Source organism: Mus caroli, unplaced genomic scaffold, assembly GCF_978045245.1.
Source record: "Mus caroli unplaced genomic scaffold, Mus_caroli_1 scaffold_2, whole genome shotgun sequence".
Taxonomy (NCBI): Eukaryota; Metazoa; Chordata; class Mammalia; order Rodentia; family Muridae; genus Mus; species Mus caroli.
Genome location: NW_028227257.1, coordinates 82,457,754 through 82,474,134, shown reverse-complemented (window position 1 = coordinate 82,474,134; position 16,381 = coordinate 82,457,754).

Genomic DNA, 16,381 nt, shown 5'->3' with positions numbered 1-16,381 from the left:
GACCTCAAGCTTTATTACAGAGCAATAATGAAAAAAAAAAGCAAAAACAAAAACAAAAACAAAACAAAAAACAAAAAGAAAAAAATCTGCATAGTATTGGTACAGAGACAGGCAGGTAGATGAATGGAATTGAAGACCTACACAACTATGGTCGCTTGATCTTTGACAAAGAATCTAGAGCCATACAATGGGAAAAAGATAGCATTTTCAACAAATTGTGCTGGTTCAATGAGCAGCCAACATGAAGAAGAATGCCGACTGATCCATTCTAATTTACTTGTACAAAGTGCAATTCCAAGTGGATCAAGGACCTCAACATTAAACCAGATGTGCTGAATATAATAGAAGAGGAAAGTAAAAAAGAACCTCAAATACATAGGCACAGGAGAAAATTTCCCGAACAAAACACCAACAGTTCATTCTCTAAGATCAACAATCAACAAATGTAACCTTCGAAAATTAAAAAAAGCTACTATAAGGCAAAGGACATTGTCAATAGGACAAAAGGGCAACCCACAGATTGTGAAAAGATCTTTACCAACACTGCATCCAAAAGAGAGCTGATCCAAAATGTACAAAGAACTCAAGAAGTTAGATACCAAAGAACCAAAGAACCCAATTAAAATAGAGTACAGAGCTAAACAAAGAATTCTCAACTAAGGAGTATCAAATGCCTGAGAATCACTTAAGGAAATGTTTAGCATCCTTAGTCATCAGGGAAATGCACATCAGAACAACCTTGAAATTCCACCGGACACCAGTCAGAATGGCTAAGATCAAAAACTCAGGTGACAGCAGATGTTGACAAGGATGTGGAAAAAGAATACTACTCCATTGCTGGTGGAATTGCAAGCTGGTACAACAATTCTTAAAATCAGTTTAGTGATTCCTCTGAAAATTGGAAATAGTTCTACCTGAGGAACCAGCTAAACCACTCCTGGGTATATACTCAAAAGATTCTCCAACATATAATAAGGACACAATATCCACTATTTTATTTATAATTGTCAGAACCTGGAAACAACTGAGATGTCAACAGAGGAATGGATACAGAAAATGTACATTTTTACAATGGAATACTACTTAGCTATTAAAAACAGTGACTTCATGAAATTCTTAGGCAAAATGGATTAGACTAGGAAATATCATTCTGAGTGAAGTAGTAACCCAGTCACAAATGAACACACATGGTATTGCACAAACTGATAATTGGATAGTAGCTCAAAAGCTTGGAATACCCAAGGTACATTTCACATATCATATGAAGCTTAAGAAGAAGGAAGACTTTGGTCTTCATTCTTCGACACTGTGCCCCTTCTTAGAATTGGGAACAAAACACCCATGGAAGGAGTTACAGAGACAAAGTTTCGAGTTGTGATGAAAGGATGGACCATCTAGAGACTGCCATATCCAGGGATCCATCCCATAATCAGCTTCCAAACGCTGACACCATTGCATACACTAGCAAGATTTTGCTGAAAGGACCCAGATATAGCTGTCTCTTGTGAGACTATGCCGCGGCCTAGTAAACACAGAAGTGGATGCTCACAGTCAGCTATTGGATGGATCACAGGGCTCCCAATGGAGAAGCTAGAGAAAGTACCCAAGGAGTTAAAGGGAACTGCAACCCTATAGGTGGAACAACAATATGAACTAACCAGTAACCCGGAGCTCTTGTCTCTAGCTGCATATGTATCGAAAGATGGCCTAGTCGGCCATCACTGGAAAGAGAGGCCCATTGGACTTGCAAACTTTATATGCCCCAATACAGGGGAATGCCAGGGCCAAAAGAATGGGAATGGGTGGGTAGGGAAGTGGGGGGGGCATGGGGGACTTTTGGGATAGTATTGGAAATGTAATTGAGCAAAATACGTAATAATAATAAAAAAAAAAAAGAAGGAAGACCAAACTGTGGGTGCTTCAGTCCTTCCTAAAAGGTGGAACAAAATTCTCAAGGGAGTAAATATGGAGACAATGTGTAGATCAGAGACTGAAGTAAAGGCCATCCAGAGACTGTCCCACCTCTGAATCAATCCCATATATAGACACCAAACACACACATTATTATGGATGCCAAGAAGTGCCTGCTGACAGGATCCTGGTATAGCTGTCTCCTGAGAGTCTCTATCAGAGCCTAACAAATAGAGAGGCAGATGCTTGCAGCCAACGATTGAAATGAGCACAGGGTCCCCAATGGAGGAGTTAGAGAGAGGACTAAAGGAGTTGCAGGGGTTTGCAAACACATAAGAAGAACAATATCAACCAACCAGACCTCCCTGAGCCCCTTAGGGACTAAACCACCAACCAAAGAGAGACATAGAGAAACCCATGTCTCCAGCTGCATATGTGGCACACTTGCCCTTGTCTGGCTCAATAGGAGCAGAAGCCCCTTGGTCCTGTTAAGCTTCCCCAGTGTAGGGGAATGCCTGGGTCAGGATGAAGGACTGGGTGGGTAGAAGGGGAGCACCCTCATAGAAGCAGGGGTAGGGGGATGGGATAGGAGGTTTACAAAGGGGAAACCGTGAAAGGAGATAACATTTGAAATGTAAATACATATAATATCCAATAAAAAGTTATAGCAATGCAGACTTGTGTTCTTTTCTCAATAACCAAAACTACTGTTTTCCAGGAAATTGGAATCCAATTTGGAAATTAAATGATAATCTCAGCCAATTTCTTTTTGTTTTTATCCTGCTATTCATGAAATAAGGTATATGATTGTAACCTTTGAAAAATAAATTTAACTTCTTGCTGCAGATTAAACAAAAAAGCTAAAATCCATAGAGATAGCAAATTATGTGTTTGTATATTCTCTTGTTACTGTTTAGCCTTTTTTGTCACTATAGAATTAATACTCTAAAAACTAATAAACCTTTTCAATATGACATTTTAAGAGTGGTTATTATTATTATTATTATTATCAATTATTTGATATATGCCCAATGCTTTGCTGACTCTAATAGGAAGCTCTGTCTGGGTCATGCTAAATCACATTGTGCCTGTTAACTTGGAAACTGAGACTTTTAATAGAAAAACAAACAAGACATGGGTGGTTGTCTAGACAATGTTGATCTAGTTATCAAAAGAAAGTAAACTTGTAACTCCTTGGAATTCTGTAGTTTATTTCTCAGAAAACACCAACCTGGAAAATCTTTTATGCTCACTGCATATAACCTAAGTAAGGTTGGAACCTAGTAATGGCTTATGTATGTTTCTAAAATTACTTTCCATCTAATTTTCCAGAAAGATAAAAACAAAGTATTATCCAGTGAGCTAAATTCTCAGCAGGGTAAATTTTAAGTTAGTTGCCATGGCAATTCCATTTCTGTATGTGATTCCCACTCAAGTTAGCTTGATGGCATTTGGGCTGAGTAATGAAATGGAAAGGAGGACCGATGAGTCTTCCAGGTTTGAAAATAACCACAATTAGATCTGGGCATTTTTTCACTCATTTTTCTTTTCTCTGCTCATTTTTCTTTCCTTTTCACAGAAACAACTACTTTTTGTTTAATGCAATGAGTAGAAATTCAAAATTTGAGCCAATGGCCATTAACATCAATGACCTGGCTACTGATCAGTGTAGGCTAAAATCATATGCTCCATTTTATAACTGTTTCTCATTGTAATATAAAGAGTTGATTTCATATCAAAATGAATATATTAATCTGAGCTCCTGAAGCTTGGAGTGTACTTTTGATTTTCACATCAGCCCACACCATGTCCTGATGATTGCATGACTTATGAAAAATATCAGTTCCTATTTGCTATTAATTTAGTTTCCATAAATCAGATACTGACATGTATATTAGATGAAATATACTACAGATGATAATGGTGTATAGAAAAATATGGTGAATATATATATATATATATATTCAAAATATAATATACCACATTAATTAAAATTTTAATCATTACCTGCTTATGGAGCTTTTGAATAAATATTTGCCTTATAATACATATTTTGTACCCCTAGACTGTATATATAATTCCACATGCAGTATGTGATCTTAGTGCAAAACCGGACTGAAATATGCAAGTAAAACAAACAAAGGACAATTACCCAGAAAACACATTATTATATAATAATAAATGAATAGTGAGCTCTGTTCAATTTTATATTTTTATGCTCCCTGTATTGAAATCTCTCAGTAGAAGGATGGATCTCCATGTGTTGAGCAAATCGATCAGGAGGAAAGATTATATTTTTGCAACACATAAACACAGTTTTCTCAGACAGTATATGATGTCAATGCTAAAACTGACAGTTGGTTTCCCTGTGACACTTACATCTATTTAATAGACCAGAGCTTTCTTGAATTAGAAATGTTATTTTACAAAAAGCAACTAAAAGTTTGGATCATACTGATTAAGTTTTTACTACAAAATGATCATTATACAAATATAACTCTAGAATGTCTCCAAATACATTTCAAATATCATAAATACTGACTGATTGCTTTATTGATTAACATTGTTTTACTTTTGACTTTAATAAGCCAATGAGTATATCATCAAAATGACTGAATTTCTTTCTTTTTCTTCTCTTTATTTTCAATTTGTTGAATTGTGTCTAAGAATGTCTCATGTGTTTGAGTTCATAATGTATGTCCAATTTTCTCTTGTCATTATTCTATTTTTAGATATCTCTCACAATTTTGTTTACTTTGAAGTTCCATTGAGTTCTTAGCATCAGTACGTTGTATAAAGTGACTCCTTTTAATTTTTAACATTTATGATGGGAGTCTTCTCTCTATCAGGGTTCTTTACTTCATCTTTGTAGTACTCTCATATGTGTGAGAAAATAGTATTCCCTGTTCCCTGTGGCAGAAAACTGGCCTAGTCACTTGGATCTAGCATGAGGAATGAACATTTATATCAGAAGCACTATTTTATCTCTGGGTAGTGACATGAAAAGTTGATTTTCAGTTTAGTTGTTTAAGCCCACAGCAGTTTACCTGTAGTCCATGAGATACTAGTATTAGATGAAAAATTACTAGAGCCACTATTCAAATCACAACCTGAAAACTTAAAGTTAAGAACAATGTTAATTACAGACAAGCCAACATTTTATTTTTTCCAGAATCCCTAAGTATAAATATTACTTTGTGTAATTATTCTGCCTCTTTCTCTGCATGTCTTTATTTAGTAACAGACAGATAACTAGCATGAAACTGATTGCCCATTTCAGTTTCTGATTTTGTTTTCTTTTTTGTTTTTGTTTGTTCATTTTTAGCTCAAGTGAAAGGCTACTAGGTGTATTCACAAGAATGTCCTACTGAGAACATCAATTAAACACTTTCCATTTTTGCTTGGCTTCTCCCTGTCAATCTGTATGTTGTGTTATAGCTTGGTTGCATAGTCAGATTTCCAGAAATCTAGGGTCTAGTTCTTCACCAACATTGCTACTTCATGCTAATTGCACTTAATTTCTAGTTCTACTAGTTTAATGTTTCCGATCTACATACACCTTTCCATTTTATAGCTAATGCTTCCCTGGAATTTTTTTTTATTATATTCTTTGAAATTTCATTTAACAGAGGCATACAGACATGTTCATTGAAATGACATGTACTCTTTTGATACTGATGTTATTGGTTACTGCAAACGTTATTTTGTGGTTGCTATGTAAAATTATTCTTGCTAAGCAATGGTAGCATTCACCTCAGGAGGCAGATGTAGATGAATCTCTGAGTTGAGGTCAGCCTGGTCTGCAAAGTTAGTTACAGGACAACCAAGGCTACACAGAGAAACTCTCTCTTAGAAAAATCAAACAAACAAAAAAGAATACTTTTATAGTAACTAAACTAAAGAGACATGTTAAAGAGCAGCAATACATTATTAAGGGAAAAATGGTTACTAAATTGTATCTATGCATACTAATTTGCTGACTAAAGTAATTGCTTTCAAATTTTCCTTTTCTTCACCTGTTAAATAAAAGGACATATGTAGTCCATTTTGGGGGAATTCTGACCTAGATATTATTATTTGATATATTTTTTAATCTTGTATTTCAGCAATATTCACATTTTCCCTTTTATCAATATTTGTAAGTATTTAACATTAAAGCTATTCTGCCCACCTGATTTTAAGGTAACTTGTGTCTGGTTCATAATTGTGATCCCTTTCTCCATTTTCATTTTTAGTTCATTTTTTTAAAGAGAGATATAAATTTTGTCATCATTTGTTGATGATATGATAATAATAGGACATTACAAAATATGCAGGAAAAGTTTCTGTAATTAAGAAACAGGATTGACATAATCCTGTGTTTGTAACATAATAGAAAAAATTATAATTGTTGTATTTCTATAGTAGTTAAACCAACTTTAAGGTACAATTTACAGTAATTTTAAAGTAAAAATATTCATGCCTAAGTGTCATTTTTAAGAATATATGCAATTTTTGTGTATTAGAAACCAACAAGCACTAGAAAAGGAAGTCAAAGACACATGTAACTAGACAGAAGAATTATCTTGATAATTTTTTGCAGGAGCCCTGTCTGCTTCTCACATCTCAGGGCAATCAACTATCCTGAAAATGTTGAAGGCATTACCCCTCATTTCTTTTTTAATGCTTTTTGTTATAGTCATCTATTAAACTATCATACTCTTAATCTACAGCAATATCCCAGCGATATAGAGATTCAGAGACTTTAGGTTTCTCGACACTTTTAATTTATTTAAAATTAAATATTAATATATTTTTCCACCTTCCCTTTTTCCACAGTGACTCGTGCAAAATGATGACTTCCAAACTATTTGAATGGATGTAAATATTTACCATTTTGCAAAGAAAAGGAAATCAAACTTGTACTTCTTTTTCCATAAATAGTGGATTATTGTAGGGAGAGACTGGGAGGGGAACTCAAAGAGGAGACTATGGCCAGGGTGTAGTTTATGAGAGAAGCACAATTCAAAAATTAAAAACCATGAAAACTCATTTTCTAAGACAAAGACCTTACACAAGTTCACCTCCTTTGCTCCTTCCCACGTAAAGAAGGATTTTAAAAAGTTCTTTGGATGGTAGACACATAATCAGACGCTAGTTATAATAGGACTTATCACACTGAGAAGATCTCTACTTGTTAACTAAATATTAACAGAGTGTTTGTAAGAATGGGAGTGTGTACCTCAAGAAACATGATATCAGACTGTTTTATATACTGTACTGAAGAAAACTCAAGATTATTTGAAAGTTTACTTGCTTAAAGATTGAGAGATCCTGAAAAGATTCTCTGTGGACACAGCAGCTGAAATAATACTAGTAAATACAGAAGAAACATGTTAATGTCAAATGAAAAAAATAGGGAAAGGAAATGGATGACAATAAATGTACATTTGAAACAAAGAAATAAGGCCATGTGTCAGATAATAATAGGAATCATATCTGTTACAGAGAAAAATCTGCCATTTATATATGTTTGTATGTATGTCTATATGCATATAAGTATGAGTGTATGTATGTATGTATGCAATTATCTATCAAACCATGTATTGGCAGCTTAAATCCAGCAAATCAAACCACATAGTTAATTGAAATCATATCAGTTCCACTATTGTTCTGCTCTGTTAGAGGATCTGCAAGTATGTGGGTAGTGGTGGAGGAGGCAGTCTTATTTGTTGTGCTGGTGATGGTGTGTGTGTGTGTGTGTGCATGGGATTTTCTTCTTTTTATCTTTAATATTCAATGAGATTCCAAAACTATCAAAGCTCCCTGTTGGTGTTCAACAAACATCAAATAATAATGAGAGAATGCTTGAAGGTGACACCCTTCTATTTCAGTTTACAGGGACAAGTTTGTTCTTGCAAGAACACAAGATGAAACTTTAATAATTTAATAACTTTGTTAAAAAAAAAGAAAGGATTTTCCTGTCTCTAGAGTTCTATCCATTTCTTTTGCTGATGTCTCCTGAGGGATTTTTTTTTAAAGAATATAAGTTTCTTTTAAATGTAAAATATGTTCAGAGATTATGTGCCTAGAGAGGAATAAGAGTGTTTATTGTGCTTCTCACCAGTGAGATGATTTCTGGAAAGAGGGTGTCATGTCTTCTCCCAGGGATATATCTATCTATCTATCTATCTATCTATCTATCTATCTATCTATCTATCTATCTATCTATCTGTCTGTCTGTCTGTCTGTCTGTCTGTCTATCTGTCTGTCTATCTATCTATATCATATTACTCTTAAGATCAACACAAAATTTCAATGAAATAACAAACTATTTTTTTTGAATAATTGGATCAAAGGAGAGGGGGTTTGTTGATAACCTATGTCCCAGGAAAGTATATTTTTCATAATATTTTAATTACAACAATCTAGAATTTATAGGTGTTGGGATCTTAGAACTAACAGACATATACAATGCTACCTATTGTATATTTTCAGGGTTGATTTTTTGGCACTGGACAACTTAACAGGTGTGTCAGTCTTGAAGAACAGTAAAAAAAAGGGGTTTGTTTTACTAATCCAAAATATTTTACATACTTATTCAGACCTAATTCAGTGTGTGTGTGTGTGTGTGTGTGTGTGTGTGTGTGTGTGTGTGTGTATGGGTAAATAAATATATAACTACTAGTTCTCAATGCACTTGATATTACTTTAGTGTATAGGATTTCAGAGAGGAATTTGATTGCTAATGAACTTCTCCATGGGAAAGACTATGCTTCTTACTCTCAGAATTCTTTAGTTGTCTTCTTTAACATGGACGTTTTGAAATATCTGACTGACTCTCAAATTGAAATCTTAATTAATTCATTCATTAATTTGACTATTTATTATTTATTTTAATTTTTTTCCATCATTGGTGATTATTCCAGGGCTGTGCAAATCCTATGTATCACTGTTTAGCTACAAAACTCAGGCTGGCAAATAAGAAATGTTTTATCACTTTATGTCAACTTGACTTCTCAGCAGAAAATTTTAAGGCATTTACTATTAATAGTCATAGGCTTTCTTTGATGTTTTTGAAAAATTGACAGAGATCCTAACTATGTTGTATGAATGGTCTTAAATGGTCTTAAATCACTGTATAGTCCATTTGAGTCTTGGCTCCATGACTTTCCTGCCTCAGCTTCCTATATGTTAGGGATTATATGAATGTGACACTAGATATATTCCTAAAATCTACTGTACAGAAGGTATTATCGTGATTTTGCATACCACCACACAAAAATTTCTCATCTGTATGCTTATAATCTTTGGAGCATTTTTTTCTCTCTTTTTTTTTTTTAATCTTTACTGCATTTTATTTATTTTTTTCCTTTTTTTTAATTAGGTAATTTCCTCAATTACATTTCCAATGCTATCCAAAAAGTCCACAATACACTCCCCCCCCCAGTCCCCCACCCACCCACCCCCACCCCTTGGCCATGGCATTCCCCTGTAGTGGGGCATATAAAGTTTGCAAGTCCAATGGGCCTCTCTTTCAAGTGATGGCCTACTAGGCCATCTTTTGATACAAATGCAACTAGAGTAAAGAGCTCTGGGGTACTGGTTAGTTCATAATAATGATCCACCTATGGGGTTGCAGTTCCCTTTAGCTCCTTGGGTACTTTCTCTAGCTCCTCCATTGGGGGCCCTGTGATCCATCCAATAGCTGACTGTGAGCATCCACTTCTGTGTTTGCTAGGCCCCAGCATTGTCTCATAAGAGACAGCTATATCTGGGTCCTTTCAGCAAAATCTTGCTAGTGTATGCAATGGTGTCAGCGTTTAGAAGCTGATTATGGGATGGATCCCTGGATATGGCAGTCTTTAGATGGTCCATCCTTTCTTCACAGCTCCAAACTTTATCTCTGTAACTCTTTCCATGGGTGTTTTGTTCCCAATTCCAAGAAGGGGCACAGTGTCCACACTTTGGTCTTCGTTCTTCTTGAGTTTCATGTGTTTAACAAATTGTATCTTATATCTTGGGTATCCTAAGTTTTTGGGCTAATATCTACTTATCAGTGAGTACATATTGTGTGAGTTCCTTTGTGAATATGTTACCTCACTCAGAATGATGTCCTCCAGATCCATCCATTTGCCTAGGAATTTCATAAGTTCATTCCTTTTAATAGCTGAGTAGTACTCCATTGTGTAAATGTACCACATTTTCTGTATCCATTCCTCTGTTGAGGGGCATCTGGGTTCTTTCCAGCTTCTGGCTATTATAAATAAGGCTGCTATGAACATAGTGGAGCATGTGTACTTCTTACCTGTTGGAACATCTTCTGGATATATGCCCAGGAGAGGTATTGCTGGATCCTCTGGTAGTATTATGTCCAATTTTCTGAGGAACTGCCAAACTGATTTCCAGAGTGGTTGTACCAGCTTGCAATCCCACCAACAATGAAGGAGTGTTCCTCTTTCTCCACATCCTCGCCAGCATCTGCTGTCGACTGAATTTTTGATCTTAGCCATTCTGACTGGTGTGAGGTGGAATCTCAGGGTTGTTTTGATTTGCATTTCCCTGATGATTAAGGATGTTGAACATTTTTTCAGGTGCTTCTCTGCCATTCGGTATTCCTCAGGTGAGAATTCTTTGTTCAATTCTGAGCCCCATTTTTTAACTGGGTTATTTGATTTTCTGGAGTCCACCTTCTTGAGTTCTTTATATATATTGGATATTAGTCCCCTATCTGATTTAGGATAGGTAAAGATCCTTTCCCAATCTGTTGGTGGTCTTTTTGTCTTATTGACGGTGTCTTTTGCCTTGCAGAAGCTTTGCAACATTTCTCATTTTAGAAATATGGAAGAGAAACATTTTATATCTGAAAAATATAAAGAGAACTTACATGTCTGAGCTATGTAAGTTAGAGAATTTATTTGTTCTCATTTGGGAGAAGGCTGGGCCAGAGCATGTAATTGTTTGCACTTTTAGAAAAGTGATTGAATCTGTCACTATAATATCTTGAATTTCTAAGGTTAAAAGACCTTAAATTATGTTTGATCAGCCAGCAAATTGTCACTTGTTTACCTCCATAGGGAGCTGGTAATGCAGGGTGGCCATCTGCTTCTTATTTTCAGTGCCAGCAACCTGACACTTGACAGGGCAGAAGCCACGAGCCTTTTAGTTATACTTAAAGGCAAACTGGCTATTTCCTTCTCAGTTTGAAGCTGAATTATACTGTTTATCTACAGGACTCAGGCTGGCAAATAAGAAATGTTTATTTCTTTATGTCAACTTGACATCTCAGCTAAAATTTTAAAGCACTTAATACTCATGTACTGAAATACAAATTGAACCCAGGCCTACTTTAAGTCTTTTTTTTCCCTAAAAATTTTAAAATTAGTTCTTTTCAAGTTGCATATGAATGATATCAATTTCTTATTTGAATATAAATGAAATGAGCCCTATTTCATCTAAGGGCATTACCTTAGTATTACAATTTTACTAAGGTTTTACTATAACAAAATATTGAGAAGAGAGCTGCATCTATGTCAATTGTTACAATTTCAAAAAGTATAAAGTAAATCCTAGTAATTCTGTTGAAAGCTTGGTAAAATAGCCGTGCACACCATATATGCTACAGCAAGTTCCTGCTCAGGAATTCAAAGCCACCAGGTTACATTGGAACTCATGACCTTAGTGAGTGGAAAGGAGTCCAGAGCATCTTCCAACAAACTAAGGGTGGATCCAGTTTGCTACACTTGATTTTCATCTGTTCTTTAAGAAAACTTAGATCCTTTTATGCTCTTCTTGGTCATCTTCATGTTCTTCTAGAGATTTCTAAGCTTGGTCAGTAGACTAAAATATGAACAATTTAAATTTGTCTTGAGGTTTGTCCTCATCTGTCTTCTACATCAGTTCTCATCTAAACAGACTTTTCTCTAAGCCTAGGTTAATCTCATACTTCAGACAATAGGCAACAAGCTTGAATCATATGACAACTCATTTGTTTAATTCAGTTTCCTTGCCCATTAACTTTGTTCATTTCTAAACTCTATATTTCCTGTAGTATTTATTTTATATATACTTGACTCATCTCAGAATTGTGGTTTCTAGTACAGTACCCACAGCAATCTTGATAAAAACAAAGATACAAATAAAAAAGGTTTGATTATTTTCTCAGGGGGAAAATCCTCTCAAAACTGTTTTACATACTTCTTCAGACCTAACTCATAAATCTTTCCAACTTCATCCATCAATCACTTTTGAATCTGACAGCCACCCATTTTAATAACTCAATATTAAGTTCTACTAAATGAAGTGTGTGCATTAATCAGCACCTGATATGAATAACATCTGGCATGGCTTCATGAGTGATTCAATTCCACTGTTCAAGTTCAGCACTCTGGAGTCTTACTACAATAAAAATTACCCTTGTAAACACTTCACTTTGTGATGGCTGGTAGTATAACATTTCCAATCAAATACTGCTATCAGTGAAATGTGCAAACTAGAATATATGTATTCCTCTTCTCTATATACAAATATCAGTGTGGTGTATGCCTGTGTAGGGAATAAATTTTAAATTTACATTCTTTACATTCTTAGCACATTTTTTCCTCCCTTCCCTCACCTCAGCCTCCCTCAACCTCCCCTCTCCCTGACATGAATTCCAAGTCTGCCTCCATTCAGAAAATCACTGGCATTCAGGTTCATCAACCAAACATAGTATAACATGCTACAATATAACTAAGCAGATATCCCATCAGTGCTGGGCAAGGCAGCCAGTGAGAAGAAAAAGTTTGAATATGTAGGCAAAAAATTCATGGATAGCCTCTGTTCCCACTATTAGAACTTACACCTGCATATCAAGCTACTCAGACATAACATTTATAAAGATGAACTAGGTCAAACACCAACAGGTTCCCCAATCTCTGTGATTTCCCATGAATCCAAGTCAGTTGGTTCTTTGGGATATGTTCTCTGAGTAACCTTTCTCTGACCTCTCAGTTTCCTATAATCCTTCTTTACCATCCTCTGTATGACACCCATGCTGAGCCTAATGTTAGGCTGTGAGACTCTGCATATGTTTCCAACAATTGCTGACTGAAGTCTGTCAGGTCTCTTCGATGAAAATTTTGCCAGGCTCCAGTCTCAACAAACACTTCAGGCAAGACAATTTGTAGGTTGGAGGTTTGTGGTTAAGTTGATGTCCAAATCCCTCCTCTTGAGGCCTTGCCTGGTTACACAAGATACCCAGTTCAAGTAATTTCAGCCAATACTAGGAGGTTTTGCTAGGGTTACTCTCCCCGATTCTATTGCACTGGGTTTCTTTCTTGCCCCTTAAATACCCTTACCTCAATTCCAGCCACTTCTTCCAGTATTTCCCCCTCCATATCTGATCTCTTTTGTTCCCAACATAACTGCACCTAGGCCACCTGCAAAATCCATTCAATCCCCCCGCACTTAAACCCTCTCTGTTACGTTTTCTCTTTGTATGTGTAGACTGTAGCATGACTGGCTTTTACTTGACAGCTAATATCCACTTATAATTGAGTGTGTACCATATTGGTTTCTTTGGGGGTTTTCTCACACAGGATGATTATTTTAAATAGCACTTTTGATTTGTAATATTTAGGAAGAGTTAAAAAGTTCAAAAAAATTCTTTGTCTTTCTGTCCAACTTCCATTGTGAATGCTTCTGCATGTGTGTGTATGTGTTCATGAATATTTTGTGATGGTGTATATGTGTGTATGTATGTTTAGTGACTGTGTGTAGTTCAACTACACAAATATTCAGTTACTTATACTTGTTCAAGAATATGATATATGAAAAGCAGGATATTGAATGCTTTCCTCTATTTTTCTTCACTTTATTATTGGGACCCAGAGTCTCTTGCTAAAGCAGAAGTTGACAAATTTAGATCTAGGCTGACTGGCTAGCTATCTCTCAGGTGTCATGAAGCTGTGAACCTCCATTTTACAGGCACACATGCAAACATGTTTGGCTCTTTAGATGGGTGATCGTGATTGGAAATCAGATCTTTGGCACTGAGTCATTTCCTCACATTCTCTTTTTTTCTTTTTTTTTCATTGATGGACTCTTAGCAATTTTGGAATTTCAGCCAATTCCAGAAATGATTAGTATCATAAAATCCATCTATTGGCAAGATAACAATTCACATTGTGCCCACATAGTGAAATAAAGGGTTTATTGTCTTTATTTGCTTGGTTGGTTGTTTGGTTGGTTGTTTTTTCGAGATGTTTATTGTTTTGCAAATCATCTTTGGAAACATTTTCTCAGGACTTGAATAAAATATTTTTCACAGTTTAAGGTGAGGGAATGTTAGTCACAAATATTCTTGAGGTCAGACAACAGATCACTCAAAATTAAATGATTTGTGTAAGAAAAATTAGAACAGTTCTGATTTCAAATATCATCATTTATTATATTTGAAGAGAAATACTTCATTACAAATATCTATCATAAAAGTAATAAAAGTTAAAGTATTGTATTATATTCATAAATATAGTATATTGGTCACACAAAACTCATGGTTTTCTGTGTCAAGAATGACTTCTCATTACAATATATATATATATATATATATATATATATATATGTATATATGTGTGTGTATATATTTGTGTGTATGTGTGTATGTATATATATGTTTCATAATTTTAATATAAATAAATAAAAATCAGTGATATTTACATGCACATGTATTCTAACATTGAATGAAAAAGTATGTAAATGAAGAAAGGCCTATGGAGGAGGTAGATGTTACAGATAAAGAGATAAGTAAAGAAACAAACCTAAGGTATGAAGAAATCAAGCAAGGAAAATTAAGTTCTGAGTTCCAACTATATCACACAAAGACCTGTGAACAGAAAACACTAATCAAAAGATGCCCAAGTATCTTCATTTTCTATCAGATCTAAAGCATGTGTCTATATACCATGATTTACAGATTCTCTAATGAGTACCTGAATGTACTAATCTGTAACTGCCAAAAACTCTCTTTAATTTCAAATTATTATAAAACTCATACTGGTTAATTCAGACATATATCATTAATACTTCTTTACTCAAATAATTTGTTTTCATGATAGTCTCATATACAGGTTATATACGGTCTTCTATTTGTGAGAAGACTTTGGTAGCATACAGCTTAATAAAAAATGTGAGACATATCACAGAAATACATACTATAGGAATTTGAATCTAATTCCCCATGCTATACAAGTGAGAAATATACACATTCAAGAATTACAATATTATTCATCTGTGTGAATTAAGAATAAAATATTATAACATAGTATCATATCTGTATTTCTATTATGACTTCCTAAATATTTCAATAGAGCATAATTATGTAATTTTTTAAAAAATATTTTAAAATTTTATTTTATTTTTAATTCATTTTTCACACTCCATATTCCATTCCCTGACCATACACACTCCAACTGCTATACATCCCACACCTCCTCCCCACCCCATCTGACCTCTAAACTTCTGGGGACCTCCAGTCTCTTGAGGGTTAGGTGCATCATCTCTGAATGAACACAGACTCAGAAATCTTCTAGTGTACATGTATTGGGGCCTCACAACAGCTGGTGTATGCTGTTTGTTTGGTAGTCCATAGTTTGAGAGATCTTGGGGGTCCAGATAAATTAAGATTGCTGGTCCTTGTACAAAATCGCCCTTATGCTCAGCTTCTTTCAGCCTTCCCTAATTCAACAACAGGGGTCAGCTGCTTCTGTCCATTGGTTGGGTGCAAACAACTGCATTTGACTCTTTCAGCTGCTTGTTGGGTCTTTCCAATGGCAGTCATGATAGATCCTTTTTTTGTGAGCATTCCATAGCCTCAGTAATAGTATCAAGGCTCGGGACCACCTATTGAGATGGATTCCAGCTTGGACCTGTTGCTGGACCTTCTTTTTCTCAGGCTCCTCTCTATTCCCACCCCTGTAATTCTTTCAGACAGAAACAATTATGGGTCAGAGGTGTGACTGTGGGATGGGAAACCCATCCCTCACTTGATGTCTTGTCTTCCTACTGGAGGTGGGCTCTATAAGCTCCCTCACCCTACTGACTGGCATTTCATCAAAGGTCCATCCCTATGATCCTGGGAGTCTCTCACCTCCCAGACCTCTGGTGCATTCTGGGGGGGGGGGGGTTCTTCCAACCTCCTATTTCCTGAGGTTGCCTGTTTTTATTCTTTCTACTGGATCAGGTTACCCTCAATCCCCCTCTGCCCCACACAGCTCATCCACTTTCCCTCCCAAGTCCCTCTCTCCCTCCCAACTTGTGACTGCTTTCTTCTCTCTCCCAAGTAGGACTGAGTCATCCTCACTTTGGCACTTCAGCATGTTGAGCCTTTTGAATTCTGTTGACTGTATCTTGTATATTCTGTATGGGGTTTTTGTTTATTTGTGTTTGTTTTTGTTTTTGTTTTTTTTACTAATATCCTGTTATTAGTATGCACATGCAATGCATGTCTTTT